Source organism: Pan paniscus, chromosome 8 (genome assembly GCF_029289425.2).
Source record: "Pan paniscus chromosome 8, NHGRI_mPanPan1-v2.0_pri, whole genome shotgun sequence".
Lineage (NCBI taxonomy): Eukaryota > Metazoa > Chordata > Mammalia > Primates > Hominidae > Pan > Pan paniscus.
Window position 1 is genome coordinate 144,619,165 of NC_073257.2, and position 14,889 is coordinate 144,634,053.

The 14,889-nt window shown below is 51.5% G+C and overlaps 1 protein-coding gene across 2 annotated transcripts in view; it reads left to right on the forward strand.

Moving 5' to 3' along the window:
- The window catches only part of INPP5A (inositol polyphosphate-5-phosphatase A), a 254,391-nt gene that overhangs the window by 83,891 nt on the left and 155,611 nt on the right, over positions 1–14,889 (forward strand). The gene's annotated exons all lie outside the window — the stretch shown is intronic.

Sequence of the window (14,889 nt, forward strand, 5' to 3'; positions counted from 1 at the left end):
ACAGGCTTAACACCTGCATTTTTCAAAATGGCAGCCTGGGCTGTGTCTGGGGCCCTTTGAGCTGAGGCTGGAGCTGGAACAACCTAGATGTGGGGAGCACTGACCTGAAGCTGCATAGGACAGCAGGGTCCTGGGCCTGACCCATGAAACCATTCTTTCCTCCTAGGCTTCAGGACCTGTGACAGGAGGAGCTGCCGCAAAGGTCTCTGAAATGCCTTCAAGGCCTTTTTGTCATTGTCTCATCTGTTGGCACTCAACTCCTTTTTAGTTATGCAAATATCTCTAGCAAGTGGTTGCTTTACAGCCTTTTTGATTTTCTTTCTTTGCTACGTGGCCAGGCTGCAAAGTTTTCAAACTTTTGTGCTCTGCTTCCCTTTTAAATGTAAGTTCCAACTGTAAGTCATTTCTTTGCTCCCACATCTGAGTGTAGGCTGTTAGAAGCAGCCAGGCCACATCTTTCTTGAGCACTTTTCTGCTTAGAAATTTCTTCCATCAGATACCCTAAATCATCACTCTTTGCTTCAAATTTCCATTGATCCCTAGAGCATAAACAGAATGCAGCCAAGTTCTTTGCTAAAGCATAACATGGGTTATGGGAATATTAATATAATTTATGCCAATAAACTTGAAATTTTATATGAAAGAAACTTTTTTTTTGAAAAACAAAAGTATCAAGAAGAAATAATGAACTCAATAGTCCTATATCTATTCAATTAAAAATTTGCCCATTACCTTTCCACAAAAACCCTCCCAGCCCAGATGGCTTCCCTGGTGAATTCTATATTTAAACAAGAAACAACAGAAATTCTACAGAGCCTTTAGAAGAAGATTGAGTCACAGATGATACTATTTGAATTATTCTTTGATATGAACATTAGAAAAATTCAAACCAACATTCCCCATGAAAATAAAGGCAAAAATTATTTTCAATGTTATAAATCAAGGGATGCAAGCCTGGTTTAACATTCAAGAATCAATCAACAGAATTTACCATGTCAACTGATTGAGGAAGAAAAGCCATATGATCATCTCAGTAGATACAGAAAACGCATTTGACACAATTCTGTAACCATTTCTGATAAAAACTCTTAGCAAACTAGGAATAGAAAAGAGCATTCTCAGCCTGTAAAGGGCATCTATCTACAGAGCCCCACAGCTCATGCCACACTTAAACTGTGATAGAGGAAGTGCTTATTTACCTGAAGACTGGGAACAGGGCAAGGCTGCCTGATCTTACTTCTCCCATGCAGTATGGTACTAAAAGACTTAGCCAGCACAATAGGGCAAGAAAGTGTGAACACACCATATTGGAGACAGGTCTCAACCAATTTAGAAATTTTATTTTGCCAAGGTTAACAATACTCCTGTGGCACAGCCTCAGGAGGTTCTGATGATGTTGCCTAAGGCGATTGGGGCACAGCTTGATTTTATCTATTTTAGGGAGACATGAGGCATCAGTGTGTGTTCGTGTACATTGGTTTGTTCTGGAAAGGTGGTACCGCTTGAAGCAGGGGAGGGGGCTTTCAGGTCACAGGTAGATAAGAGACAAAGGGTCATATTCTTTTGAGTCTCTGATTAGCCTTTTACTGAATGCACAGTTTACATGTGAGGGGGTAGAGGAATAATCACTTATGCCTTAGTCTGGCTCAGTGAAGCGGTAGGACAGAGGAAGCCATCAGTCATGTGTTTGTCCCAGGGGAGCCTCAGAGGGATGACTTTGAGTTCTGTCTGTCCTTTGTCCATAAGGAATTACCTTGTGGGAAAATCGTGAGGGGGGTATGTCTTTTTTTTTTTTTTTTTTTAAATCTGTGTAGCTGTCTTATTTAGGAATAAAATAGGAGGCAGGTTTGCCTCACGCAATTCCTAGCTTAACTTTTCCCACTGGCTTAGTGATTCTGTGTTCCCAAGGTTTATTTTCCTTTCACAAAAGGAAACAAAAGTCATACAGATTTGAAAGGAAGAAATAGAACTTTATTGGTAGAAGACATGGTGGACTATTTAGAAAAACTGAAGGAATCCATAAAACTTTACTATTACTATTAAGTGGATTTATTTAGTTTTCAACATACAAGGTCAGTATGAAAACATCTTATTTACATTAGCTATCAATAATTGGAGACTTAAAAAATATTTACAATAGCAGTAAAATGAAATAGTTGGGTATAAATTGGTAAAATATGTCAATATCTGTGTACTGAAAAGTTTGAAACACTGATGAAAGAATCAGAGAAGATATAAAGAACTTGAGAAATATACCATGTTCATGGATTGGAAGACTCAGTTACACTGACATGTTAGAACTTGAGAAATATACCATGTTCGTGGATTGGAAGACTCAGTTACACTGACGTGTTAGAACTTGAGAAATATACCATGTTCGTGGATTGGAAGACTCAGTTACACTGACGTGTTAGAACTTGAGAAATATACCGTGTTCGTGGATTGGAAGACTCAGTTACACTGACGTGTTAGAACTTGAGAAATATACCGTGTTCGTGGATTGGAAGACTCAGTTACACTGACGTGTTAGAACTTGAGAAATATACCGTGTTCGTGGATTGGAAGACTCAGTTACACTGACGTGTTAGAACTTGAGAAATATACCGTGTTCGTGGATTGGAAGACTCAGTTACACTGACGTGTTAGAACTTGAGAAATATACCGTGTTCGTGGATTGGAAGACTCAGTTACACTGACGTGTTAGAACTTGAGAAATATACCGTGTTCGTGGATTGGAAGACTCAGTTACGCTGACATGTTAATTCTCCACTAACCAATCTACTGAGTTAGTGCAGTTGCAACCAAAATCTCAGCAGGATTTTTTTTTTTTGTAGAACTCTATAAGATTATTCTAAAATATACACAGGAAAGCAAAAGAACTAGAATAGCCAGAACAGTTAAAAAGTAAAAACATACTAATGTTTGGGGGCTTATATTCAGATTTCAAGACATACCATAAAGCGGAAGCAATCACAACAGTGTGCTCTTTGTAAAAGCACAGAAATACAGATCAGTGGAACAGAAAAGAGATTAATAACTAGACTCACACATACAGTTAGGATTGACCAGGGGGTAAAGGCAATTTGTTAAAGAAAAGAACAGTTTTTTTTTTTCAACAAATTGTGCAGGAACAATAGGACATCCATATGCAAAAAGTTGAGAATTTTAATACTTTATACCATACACAAAAATTAACTCAAAATGGATCTTAGAGCTAAATATAAATCTTAAAAAGTACAAAAGTTCTAGAAGGAAACTTAAGAGAAAATCTTTTTGACCTTGGATTAGGCAAAGATTTCTTAGATGCAACAGCAAAAGCACAATTAATAAAAGAAAAGAATTGGCAAATTCGAATATATCATAATTAGGAACTTCTGCTCTTTGTTAAGACACTGTGAAAAGAATGAAAAGACATATCACAGATTGGAGGAAAATATTTGCAAATTACATATTTGATGAAGGACTTGTATCTAGAATATACAAAGAACTCTGAAAAGCCAATAATAAGAAAGCAAAGAACCCAATTTTAAAATAACTGAAAAATTTTACTAGATACTTCACTGAAGAAGAGAATACAAATGGCAAGTAAGTGCCTGAGATGGTGCTCAGCTTCAGTAGTCTTTCGGGAAATGCAGATTACAGCAACATAATCAGTACGTGCCTATTAGACTGGTTAAAATTCAATTGGCTGTAAAAACAGAGTACAGAAACCCTGACAATACTCAGTGTTGATGAAGACGCAGGGCCACCGGAAGTCCTATGCCTGCTGCTGGCCCTGCAGATCCCTATGGCCATCGGGGAATCTGTCATTTCTTATAAAGTTGGACGTGTGGCCACCCCCTGACCCACGCATGTTGCTCCCACCTGACCCACGCACGTTGCTCCTGCTCACCGGCTGACATGATGGCGCCTGTTTGCACAGAAGCCTGAAGCAAATGTTCACAGCTGCTTCACCTGTGATCCCCGCCTCCGCTGCGTGGTTCCATTTCTGGGTCACATGGAAGTGGGGGAGCTGTGGGCACAGAGATGAGCGGTTCTTACAGAGGCCTGGGGTCTTTGAAGGAGTTTGAAGTGTGAGCTCGCTGTTTTGGCTGTGGTGCCACTTGCACACCGGCATGCCCGTGCTTCACACCAGCGCGCCCTCACCAGCACACCCGCACCTCACACCAGCGCGTGCACTTCCCACCGGCGTGTCTGCACTTCCCACCGGCGTGTCTGCACTTCCCACTGGCGTGTCTGCACTTCCCACTGGCGTGTCTGCACTTGGGGAATGTGCATTTCCCTTTGGCAGCTCCTGTCTTCTGTGCGGTTCCTCCCATTCCCACCTGTTTGGTGCCTGGCATGTAGGCCGTGGTCTCTGCCCGTTCAGCACCTCCATACATGCTCAGGACTCCCCACCTCTCTGTTCAAGCCCAAACCCCTCCTTTCCTTCCAGACTCTTGGTTCCAGCTGCCTGGATGCCCTGTGGCCTGCCGGACTTAGAATGTCCAGAGGGGCTTCTCCGTCCTCTGCTCCACACCCCACCCCTGCCCTGGCCTGCCCCACAGTGTCACCCTCCTGGCTGACACAGCTCCATGCCGCTGGTGCCAGGGCCCACACCGTGGCATCTGCCTCTTCTCCCATGTGGCATTGCACCTGTCAGCAGGTGCTGCCCCGCCACCCTCAGAGGCTCCCTGGCATCTGGCATTGGTCACTGTCCCTGCTGCCACCCTGCCCACGCCACAGTCCACTCTCCTTGGTTGGTTGCAGGGCCTCCTGCTCCTGCCTCAGTTTTCTCACAGGCTGAGCCTTGGAGGCCCCGCCCCTTCCCTCTCTCCCTCCCTCCCCCCTCCCCCTCCCTCCTTCCTTCCTTCCCTCCCTCCAGCTGGCCTTGCTCTGCCATCTCAGGACCTCGCACAGGCCACCGCTCCCTCTGATGGCACCTCTGCTCCCTGCCTGTCCCTGTCCTTCCCCCTCACGTGGCTCAACCCAAGGCTTTCCCTACTCCGCTCCTGTCATCCCACCCCACACCCCCTTCTCAGCAGGATCTTTTTCTGTGGCCCTGTGTCTTTCTGAATTACTGTATGATTTCCCAGCTTCTGAGTCAATGCCTGGGCTAGGGAGGGAGGCAGTCAATAAATATTCATGTCTTGGTTTGAGGTCTCCCAAAACACACCCCAGGCAGGATTCCAGTGAAAGCAGTTGAGCTGGGAGGTGCAGGAAAAACCAGCTGGGGAGTGGGTAGATGAGACTAGGAGGGGAGGCTTTGGGAGCCCCTTGAGGCACAGGGGTCTCAGACTGGCCGGCAGCTGGCTGAGGGGCACTGAAGGGCAGGCCGGGGACATGGGAGCCTCTGCTGCAGGGGCAAGGGGTGACCCCTGGCCAGTCCTGAGGCTTCTTGACCAAGGTCAGGCCCTGTGACTCTCAGTTCCTTTCTTTGGCTGAGGTCAGGGGCGTGCCTTGGCCCTGGGCATTGCACGGAGCAGGGGGTTCTGGAGGGGGAGGTGCCATCCTGCCTGGCCCAACTTCCCACTCACCTGAGGCTGCTTCTCTGCAAGGGCTGGCAGGACTTCTGTGTGTGTGTGTGTGTGTGTGTGTGTGTGTGTGTGTGTACAGTGTTTGTAAACTTGAGGTAGTTTATACACAGTAAAATATATTGATCTTTGGTGCATGTTTCTTCGATTTTGACAAATGTGCACACCTGTATGGTGCCCGCCCCGACATAATGGGGAGTTTCCATCTTCCTCTTCCCTGCTGCCCCGCCCCTCGGGTACCACAGATCCGTTTTTCCCATTCCGGAACGTCACACGCTGAGACCCAGGGAACGTGGCGGCACCCGCCTGCTTTCCCTGTGCGAGTGTGTTGAGCCAGTTCCGTGTTGTCACACACCGTGGCTCAGTGCTGTCATCACGAGCACTGGTCCTGGATCCTGCTGTGTGGGGCCCACTGTGCGCTCCCCACTCTCCCCTTGGTGACACCTGGGCTATATCCAGGTTCGCCTGGTTAAACAAAGCTGCCGTGCATGTGGACACGCAGGCTTCCCGGGACACACGCCTTCATTCTGCCTGGGTCCATTCCTCAGGGAGACTGTTGGCCGTAGGGTGGGTGTGTGTTGAAGGCTTCAAGGAGCTGCCCAGGTGAGGTGCCTGGTCACGCCTGCAGCCAGTAGGTGGGAGTCCTGGTCACTCTGTGTGTCTCTCACAGTTGGTGCTGTCCTTTGCCTTTCGGCTCCCTGACACCGCTAAGTGCCTCGTAGCAATATACAGTTGTGGGAGCTGGCGTGTTCAAGATCGCAGACTGTGCAATTCTTTCTCTCTGTTCTGAAGTGAGATTTTGTGGGTGTGCACAAGAGCCCTCTGTCAGTATCCACAAGGTGGATTCTGGTGTTGGTTTTAGCCAGCACTTAGATTCTTTACGGACAGATTGTCAAGGCTTGCTGTGGAATGCACACGTTAGCAGTCTGCTGTGCCCTGTGGACAGCCCGAGCTCACAGCAGTGCAGGGGGTCCTGTGGTGACTGTGGGAGGCCCCTTGTTGGCTCCGTGTGAGGCCCTCCCAGCTCATGCCCCACTGCCCTCGAAGGGTCGTGTGTTCTGCTAGAGTCTGTGTGGCTGTAGTTTGGTCCTGTGCTTGGCACTGGGGCGGGGTGGGTGTCATAGACCAAATTGTGTCCCTCCAAGTTCATAGCTTGTGCTCTGACCCCAGTGTAATGGTATTGAGGGGGGTGGGCCCTTTGGGAGGTGATGGGGTGAGATGAGGTTATGGGGTGGGCCCCCGGGATGGGATGGGTGCCCTTACAAGAAGGGACACAGGATCAGGCTCTCTCTACAGGGCGCAGAGGCAGCTCTGTGAGCCAGGAAGGACCCTCACCAGGAACCAAACTGGCCGGCTTCTTGGTCTCAGACTGACAGCTCCAGAACTGGGAGAAATACATGTCTCGTTTAGGCTCTCTGGTCTGTGGCATTTTGTGATGGAGCCTCTGCCGACCGAGGCAGGGGCTGAGGGTGGACAGGCTGGGAATACCTCACCTTGGGTGCTCCCAGGAGGCTTCACGGGGAGACCGGGGCCGGGAGCTGCTGCTGGCTCCACACCTGTCCTGAGAGGGTCTGTCCTGGCCGCTGAGCAGGTGGGTCTGGAGGGCGGTGGGGCTGGCGGTGCTGGGCGCGGCTCCCAAGATGCGTGCAGCTGTCCGCGGTGGCTGCCTCGCCCAGCAGCGTCCCTGCCAGAAGTGGGTGCTTTGAGGGCCAGTGCCTGGTCTGTCCCGACTCCCTCTGTGTCCCCAGCTGCCAGCAACGTGCAGCGGATGACAGTGAAATGAACGAGGGAGTAAGAGCCGAAAAAGACACCTTCCAGGAATCGTGGTGAAAGCAGCCAGCACAGTGTGGTCCGGGGCTGGGGGTGTGAGATGGCTGGGATTATAGTGAGAGGCGAGACAGGGGATGCAGACGGGTAGACGCCACAGGGCCTCCTCTTCCCCGTGAAAAGCTTCAGACTTTCTTCATCCTCAGGGTAACGGCAGCCACGGACAGTCAGATTTGTGAGGACCCTTGGTTGGAGTATTGGAAACCGGGAGGGGTGAGGCCGTGGAGAGAGCCGTGTGGGGGAGGTGCCCAGGCTGGAGTGGCGGCGTCGGGTGTGGAGAGAAACTGGAGATAAGGGACGCGAATCTGACTCGGTGACTTTGTTGTTGATGTTGATGTCTTCACTGGTTGCCGTTGCCCAGGAGGGTGTTTACAGCACAGCGCTCTGATCAGCAGCTGCGGATCTGCTCTTGGTGAAGAGCAACCATTAGATTAGGCTCAAGTGTGGAAATTAACCGCAAACCAGATTCTAAAAGCAGACCTCCTGCCAGTGGTCTGGTCTCCTGTGGAAGACAGTGTGATCCTTGTCTGCCTGACGCAGCTCAGGCCCATTCCTACCAGCTCAGTAAGGGCCGGCATGGCTGAGAGCCCATCGTGGACCCTGGGAGGAGACTGATGGGAGGCTCCCCTTTCTGGGCTGTGTAACCTCACCGTGCCCCGCTTCCTTGTGAGCATGCACCCATGGCTGGCAATGACTGTGAGGAGTGACGGAGTGAATTCCACCGGGCCGGCGGCACCATTCAGGAAGCACTAACTGCTGTGAGGGCCTGGAGCCCTGTGCCCTATGGTGGCCGCCCCCTCTCCCTCCAGATGTGCTCTGGCGGTGGGGGGGTGGTGGCGTGGGGGACACGTAGAAGGAAACGTGGCTGTTTATTTCCTTTCCGGATGGGGAAGGCTTTTCTAAACTCCACATAGTTGAAGGAATTTGTAGAGGCAAAGACTGATGGATTTGAGTAAATAAAACTGGCAGGACTTTTCTTAGGCTCTTAGAGTTTAAATGTGATTAAAAGGCAGACTGGGAATATTTTTAAAAACAACAATAGGCTGGTTTAACAATTTTTATAAAGAGCTCTTATAAATGAAAGAGAACATGTAAAATTCCAATAGAAAGATGGTCAAAAGCTTCTCTTAGAATCTAGCCCAGCCCCATCCAATAGAAATGGCATGTAAAGTGCATATGTCATTTCAAAGTTTGAAGAGTCACATTTTAAAAAGCAAAAAGAAATAGGTGAAATTATTTTAATAATATATTTTATTTCACCCAGTGTATCTAGAATGTTATCATTTCAACATGTAATCAGTATACAGTTATTAATGAGACATGTTATCTGTTTTTGTGTGGCCTTCAGAACCGGGTGTGTTTGACCCTGAGCCGTGGCCGCACAGATGGCAGGAGCGAGGGGAGGTGGCTGCCAGGTAGTGCCCCTTCCTTGCTTACAGCTGAAGCAGCACCTGGCATTCCCATTCTTGGCCTCTGGGTGCCGAGGGTGGGTCCATTTGGCTGCCTGACGTGTGTCCCCAGCACTGCAGATGGGTGGTTCCTCTTTAAGCTACCTGGTGGTATACAGCAGTGGCCTCAAACTTGCTCTTGCCCTCTGACCCCAGCCCTCCCCTCCTAAGAGCTCCAGAAACACAGACTCCGCGTGAGGGAACCCCAGCTCTGTTGTAGGGCAGTGCGCTGCCCGCCTGCTCAACTTCAGGTGACGAAGGGCCCCATCCTCTCGAGCCAGGGCCCTGCAGCTGTTCAGCGTCTTCATGAACTTTCAGTGACTCAGGAAAGTGGCTGAAGATAAAAATCTCCTCGTACATCTTTGAAGGGAGTTGTGTTACATTTGCATGCATAGCGGAAGATTGGCTGTGGGGCGACGGGAGACCTGAACAGAAGGTTCTTCTGTGTCCCCTCTTTTTCTGGAAGTCTCCAGTGTGGCTCCAGGGTTGGTGCTAGTGGCTGTGGAATGAGTGTTCACTGGCTGCTGCGTGGTTTGGCCCTTCCCTCTGCATTGTGCGGACAGCCCTGTGCTGCGGCAGTTCTCCACATGCATTCCACACGTGAGCATCCATGAGGGGTGGGTATGCACAAGGGAATGGCATCCACGACGGCCAGGTGGCCTCCGGGGAAGCTGTCCTCCAGGGAAGGCATCCATGAGGGAGGGTCCGTGAGTGGAGGGTGTCCATGAGGGAGGGGTGTCCACAAGGGCAGGGTGTCCTCCAGGGAAAGACAATCATAAGGGGAAAGTGTCCATAAGGGGAAGGCATCCAAGAAGGGAGGGCAGCCTTGAGGGGAGAGTGTTCTTGAGGGAACGTCATCCTCGAGGGAAAAGCATCCTCCAGGGGAAGGTGGCGTCCATGAGGGGAAGGCGTCCATGAGGGAAAGGCGTCCATGAGGGGAAGGCGTCCATGAGGGAAAGGCGTCCGTGAGGGGAAGGCGTCCGTGAGGGGAAGGCGTCCGTGAGGGGAAGGCGTCCGTGAGGGAAAGGTATGAGGCAAAGATGTCCATGAGGGAAAGATGTCCATGAAGAAAAGGTGTCCATGAGGGAAAGGCATCCATGAGGGGAGGGCGTCCATGAGCGGAGGGCATCTTTGATGGAGAGGTGTCTGCAAGGGGAAGGCGTCTAGGGGTCTTTGGCAGCACAGCTGAGCAGAGCACGCAGTGCGAACTCTTGGGATCCTGTGAAGCCCAGGAAGGGAGGGGGAGACAGAGGTGTTTGAGGAGCCTGTGGAGCCAAGGGGCAAGCTTTAGGGGGTGGGGGCCTTGTGGAAAGGGGGAACTGGGAAGGTTGGAGGGGAGAGAGGATCATCAGGGCGCTGAGACGGGGAGCCAGGAGCTGAGTTGGTGGCTTTATGGGGCTCTTCATACTTTAGATCCCATTGCCCTGCTCCAGGTGGGCTGAAGGGTCAGGGCTCCCTTCAGTCCCTGCGTCATCCCCTGGGAGCTTGCCATGGCCAGAGTGAGAAAGGGCTGTCGTGAAAATCTGCATGGCGGCTGGCCTTTCGAAAGAGGCTTCCAGAAGGTGTTCTTTTATGTGATGGCTGTGAGGCCGCAGTTGCTATTGTCGTCATGGAAGCCAGGCCAGGGTGGGGGAGCGGGTGGGGCCTTGGTCGCACCTGCCATGACCCTGGACTTAACCTTGCCCTGCCTTGTGCGGTGGTGGGGGCCGGGAGGCAGTGGGGGCGGCGGCGGGGGGGACGTGCTTCTTAAACTAGAGCTGATTTGTGGGAGCTTCGATGGCCCAAGCCCGGACTTTGTTCGGGTTAGAGCCCTGCGTTTCCACCTCTGCCCGTGGCATCTCCAGCAGCAGCTTCTGGCTGCATCTGCAGATTTGCTTAAGTCACTTGCCCTATCTCTGGGGGGAAGGCTGCTGCGTGTGGTCAGTGTGGTAGAACCCACGGTCTCCCCCAAAAACCTCTAGGCTGTGCTTGGGTGGGGCCTGCTGGGTCCCACACCCCTCCCCATGGTGGCCCAGCCCCACGCAGGGCCAAGGAAAGGCAGCTCCAGATCACACAGGCTGGCCAGGCTGCCTGCGGTGAGGTCATGGAAACTCATGGTGTCCTGTGTGCAGGGCGGAGAGAAGAACAGGCCCCTGCCCACACAGCTGCTCCGTGTGCCCTGGCCGGTCCCATCGGCTGCGCCTTGAGGAGGCTGTCTGACCAGGGGCCTGTGGGAACCTGGGTCTGGTTGGTCACAAACAGGCCTCTTTCTGGGGTCCCAGCACCCGTTGCAGCCCAGCCCAGCCCCGAAGGGACCTGGAGAGGAGAGCCCCCACCCAGGGCAAGGGTGGGCAGCGGGGATTTTAAACAGGGTGTTTTCCAGGCGTCGTTGGCAAGTAACTGTGGCCTTTTTCTATCAAGAAATTCCCGTGTCCCTCTGCGCGCCTTATCTTGGCATGGGGCTTCCACTGGGGTGCTGTGCAGGATGTAATTCCTTTTTAGGTCACTCCGATACTCCTCTTTGGAGAACGCCTGACAGGGCCTGGCTGTTGCTATTTTTAACACCGAGTCTTGGCCGTGCCGATGGACGTGGCCTGGGCAGGCCTGTGCTGCCTGTTTCCTGGGAACCAGGGGCCCTTCGTGCTGGGCCCCACTCCGCGGCAGAAGCAGGGTGCTGCTTGTTTGGCTGGTGAACGTGCTTTTTCTTGCCATGCCTTTCCAAGATATTTTTCCTGGGCCTTCCTATGAAGCATCCAGTTCAAGGACACTATAATAAAACAACCCATGTGGTTTTATTGACTGCCCTTTTTTCCTTTAAGGTAGGAGCACCTGCTTTTTCACTGTAGAATTTTGGTGAAGAAAATGCACAGCTTTGGGCCGTGACTTCCCCGATAGTTCCAAGGTCATGCATGCCAGTGTCATTGGCACTCAGGGCGTGAAGTGCTGAGCAGAAGCTCAGACTCATGGGTGGAGATGTGCACCCCCATGGGGGTTGTGTCTCTTCACAGCCCTGCCTGGAACCTGGGGACACTCTGTCACATCTGTGCTTTGCAGCAGTGTGTTTCCAGCCAGGCCTGACCCAAGCGTGCTGTCTGACACTGTGGCGTGGCCTTTCCTGTCCATCCTCTGCGGTCCAGCAATATGTTTTGTTGAAGGGATCTTTGTCCAGGATCGTGCAGGCTGCAGAGGCTCCCAGGCCAGCCCTGGGGAGCTGCTTGGCTTTCTGCAGCTGCCTAGAGCTCTGTGTGTGTCCCTGTCCTCCCGGATGCCGGGGCGCCTGTGTCCCCTGTGGCTGTATCTCTCTGGCACAGGCCAACGCCTGTGGTGTGAGTAGCTGTGTCTGGCTGGTGTCACCTCACTCTGTCCAGCCTGTGCTGAGCCTGGATGCCAGCATTGTCGACACCTCACAGCGACCGTCTCAGGAAGGCATGTGCCGAAGTGGATCCTCCAAGAGGCAGGAACCAGGCCCCAGAATTCCCGCCAGGAAGGGGTCCAGCAGGAGCCTGTGCCCGGTGTGCTTCCTGGAAAGCCCACACTTCCACCCACCACCACTGCACCCCGCCCAGATTGTCATGGGCACTGACTGAATTGATCAGGAACTTGGGAGCCAGGTGTGAAATGCAGCCATTATTAAAAATCAAATTATATAAACCTATAATAAAGTAAATATATTAAAACCAAAGGCAATAAATGCCCCACACTCATCCCTTCCTAATTATTGTACTGTTACGTATGATCTTGACTATTTAGCTCTGTGTCTGGGTGAGGGAAATACTCACACAGTATTTGATGTGTGAATGATGGTGCCTTGCCGAGCACCTCTCCTGCCCCAGGTTCAGTGATGCCACATCGGTGGCTTAGCGTTGGCCATGGCGGGGCATTCACACCTCGGAAGGGCAGTCCCAGGGCCTCGCCTGGAGAGCTAGTATTGAGAGCTTTCGAGCACACCACTGCCTGGGGAGTTGGGGGGCTGGTTCTGTCTCCCTTCCCCATGGAGGAGGCCTCTGTCCCCGGGGCAGGGGCTCCTGGGTGCTGGCTTACTTGGTCAGGTAAAGACATTGCAACAAAGGTGCCCTGTCCCTGGCTGCCTTTTGTGGTGGTGCTAGCCACCCATCAGCTTCAGTAGTGAGCTCCCGGACCTCAGCCCCTGCCTGGCTCCCCTCAGTGGGCGAGGTGCTTGAATCCTGGCTGTTGGGAGTCATTGCTCATCAGTGAAGCATTTACATTTACCCGGTACATTCTGCAGCTTCACTCACTTGCAGAGGAAATATTTTTTTTTCTGTTAGCCAAAAATGTCCAATAGTAGGCCACGAAAACCCATCCTCTTCAAATGAGCTATTTTGAGTTTCTCGCCTTGTGCAGTGACTAAATCTGTTTTAAAACGAAGTCTCTGATGTGCGTGTCTGTCGGCTCTGGTGAAGCCACTGCAGGTGCCCAAGCGTGGAGTGGGTTCGTACTGTCTGAGCCTGGGCACCGCACCTCCTCCAGAGCTGGCAAACAGAAGTGTTTTCAAGCTGAATCCCCAAGCAGGACGTTGGTAAGAAACAGAGATTCCCTCTTTTCTCCCTGGCCTTGCCATTATGAGACCAGGAAAGATCACAGACCTCAGAGAAGGTCATGATTTTTCCATTGTTCAGAGGCACTCACTCGAAGGCCCTGGGGGTGGCTTTGCGCAGCTCCAGGGCTCCTGCCTTGGGTGTTGCTGGCTGGAGGGAATGTGTTTTTTGGGTTTCTGGTTTTGTTCCTACTGAGTTAGTTAAACAATGAGCACGTTCAGCAAACTTATTGTGACGATTTCAAGCCCATATAAACGTGGAGAGAATCCTTTCCGTGCCCAGCACCCACGCTCAGCTGTGAAGCTTGTGGCCAGTTCTGCCTCAGACCCCTCCACCTGCTCTTCCCACCCCTGAGCATTTGAAGCAAAAACCAGACAGTGCATCACTTCATTCATGACTATTTCAGTAGGTATTTCAAAGAATACAGACCCTACACAGTAGCTTTATATCTAAAAAGATGATCAGTAATTCCAACCTATTCAATATCCAGTTAGGATTTAGATGTTCTCAGTTGTCTCATAATTGTTTTTTACAGTTCATGTGTTACAATTAATCGATGTTTTGATGGAAATTGTTTTGTAGCTTTCGTGAAGTTAGGAGTGCCATCTCCCTTGGCGGGTGTGCCCCGGAGAGGTGTGTCATCTCCCTTGGCGGGTGTGCCCTGGAGAGGCGTATCATCTCCCTTGGTGGGTGTGCCCCGGAGAGGCGTGTCATCTCCCTTGGTGGGTGTGCCCCGGAGAGGTGTGTCATCTCCCTTGGCGGGTGTGCCCCGGAGAGGCGTATCATCTCCCTTGGTGGGTGTGCCCCGGAGAGGCGTGTCATCTCCCTTGGTGGGTGTGCCCCAGAGAGGCGTGTCATCTCCCTTGGGTGTGCCCCGGAGAGGCGTGTCATCTCCCTTGGGTGTGCCCCGGAGAGGCGTGTCATCTCCCTTGGTGAGTGTGCCACAGAGAGGAGTATGCATTCTGTGTTCTGCAGGTGTCAGATGTGGTTTTCTATCGTGCCAAGTGGACCACAGAGCTTGACTGTGTCCTGCATCTTGACTGCTTGTGTGTGTTGGTCTAGATCCATTGAGTGCCAAGGGAGGGCGCTAAAGTCTCCTACAGTGGTTGTGGGATTGTCTGTTTCTCCTCTGTTCTGTCAACCTCTGCCCAGTGTGTTTTTTGTTATTAGCCATATACACATTTGTGGTTGTGCTGTCTTCCTGAGAGTTGTCTCGGTCATCACGAATGTTCTTCTTCGTCTCCTGGAGCCTTGGTCCAATGAATGTTGCCGCCACTGCGGCTCACGGTGGCCCTCCCAGGCTCTCGGCCGGCAGCCCTGCCTGGCTCACCGCGGCCCTCCCAGGCTCATGGCTGGTGTGGTGTGTGCTTTCCTGTTTGCTCTCTGTCTGTTTGTGTCTTTATCCTGAAAGTGTGTCTCTTACAGGCAGTGTGTCCTTCAGTCTTGTTTTTTATCCACCCTGTAGCTCCCAGCCTTGCAACTGGAAAGTCCAGAACAGCCTCAGCTGACGGAACTTCCTGATGAGAGTTCCAGTCTGCGGCATTCACAATGGCAGCCGCTGGCCAC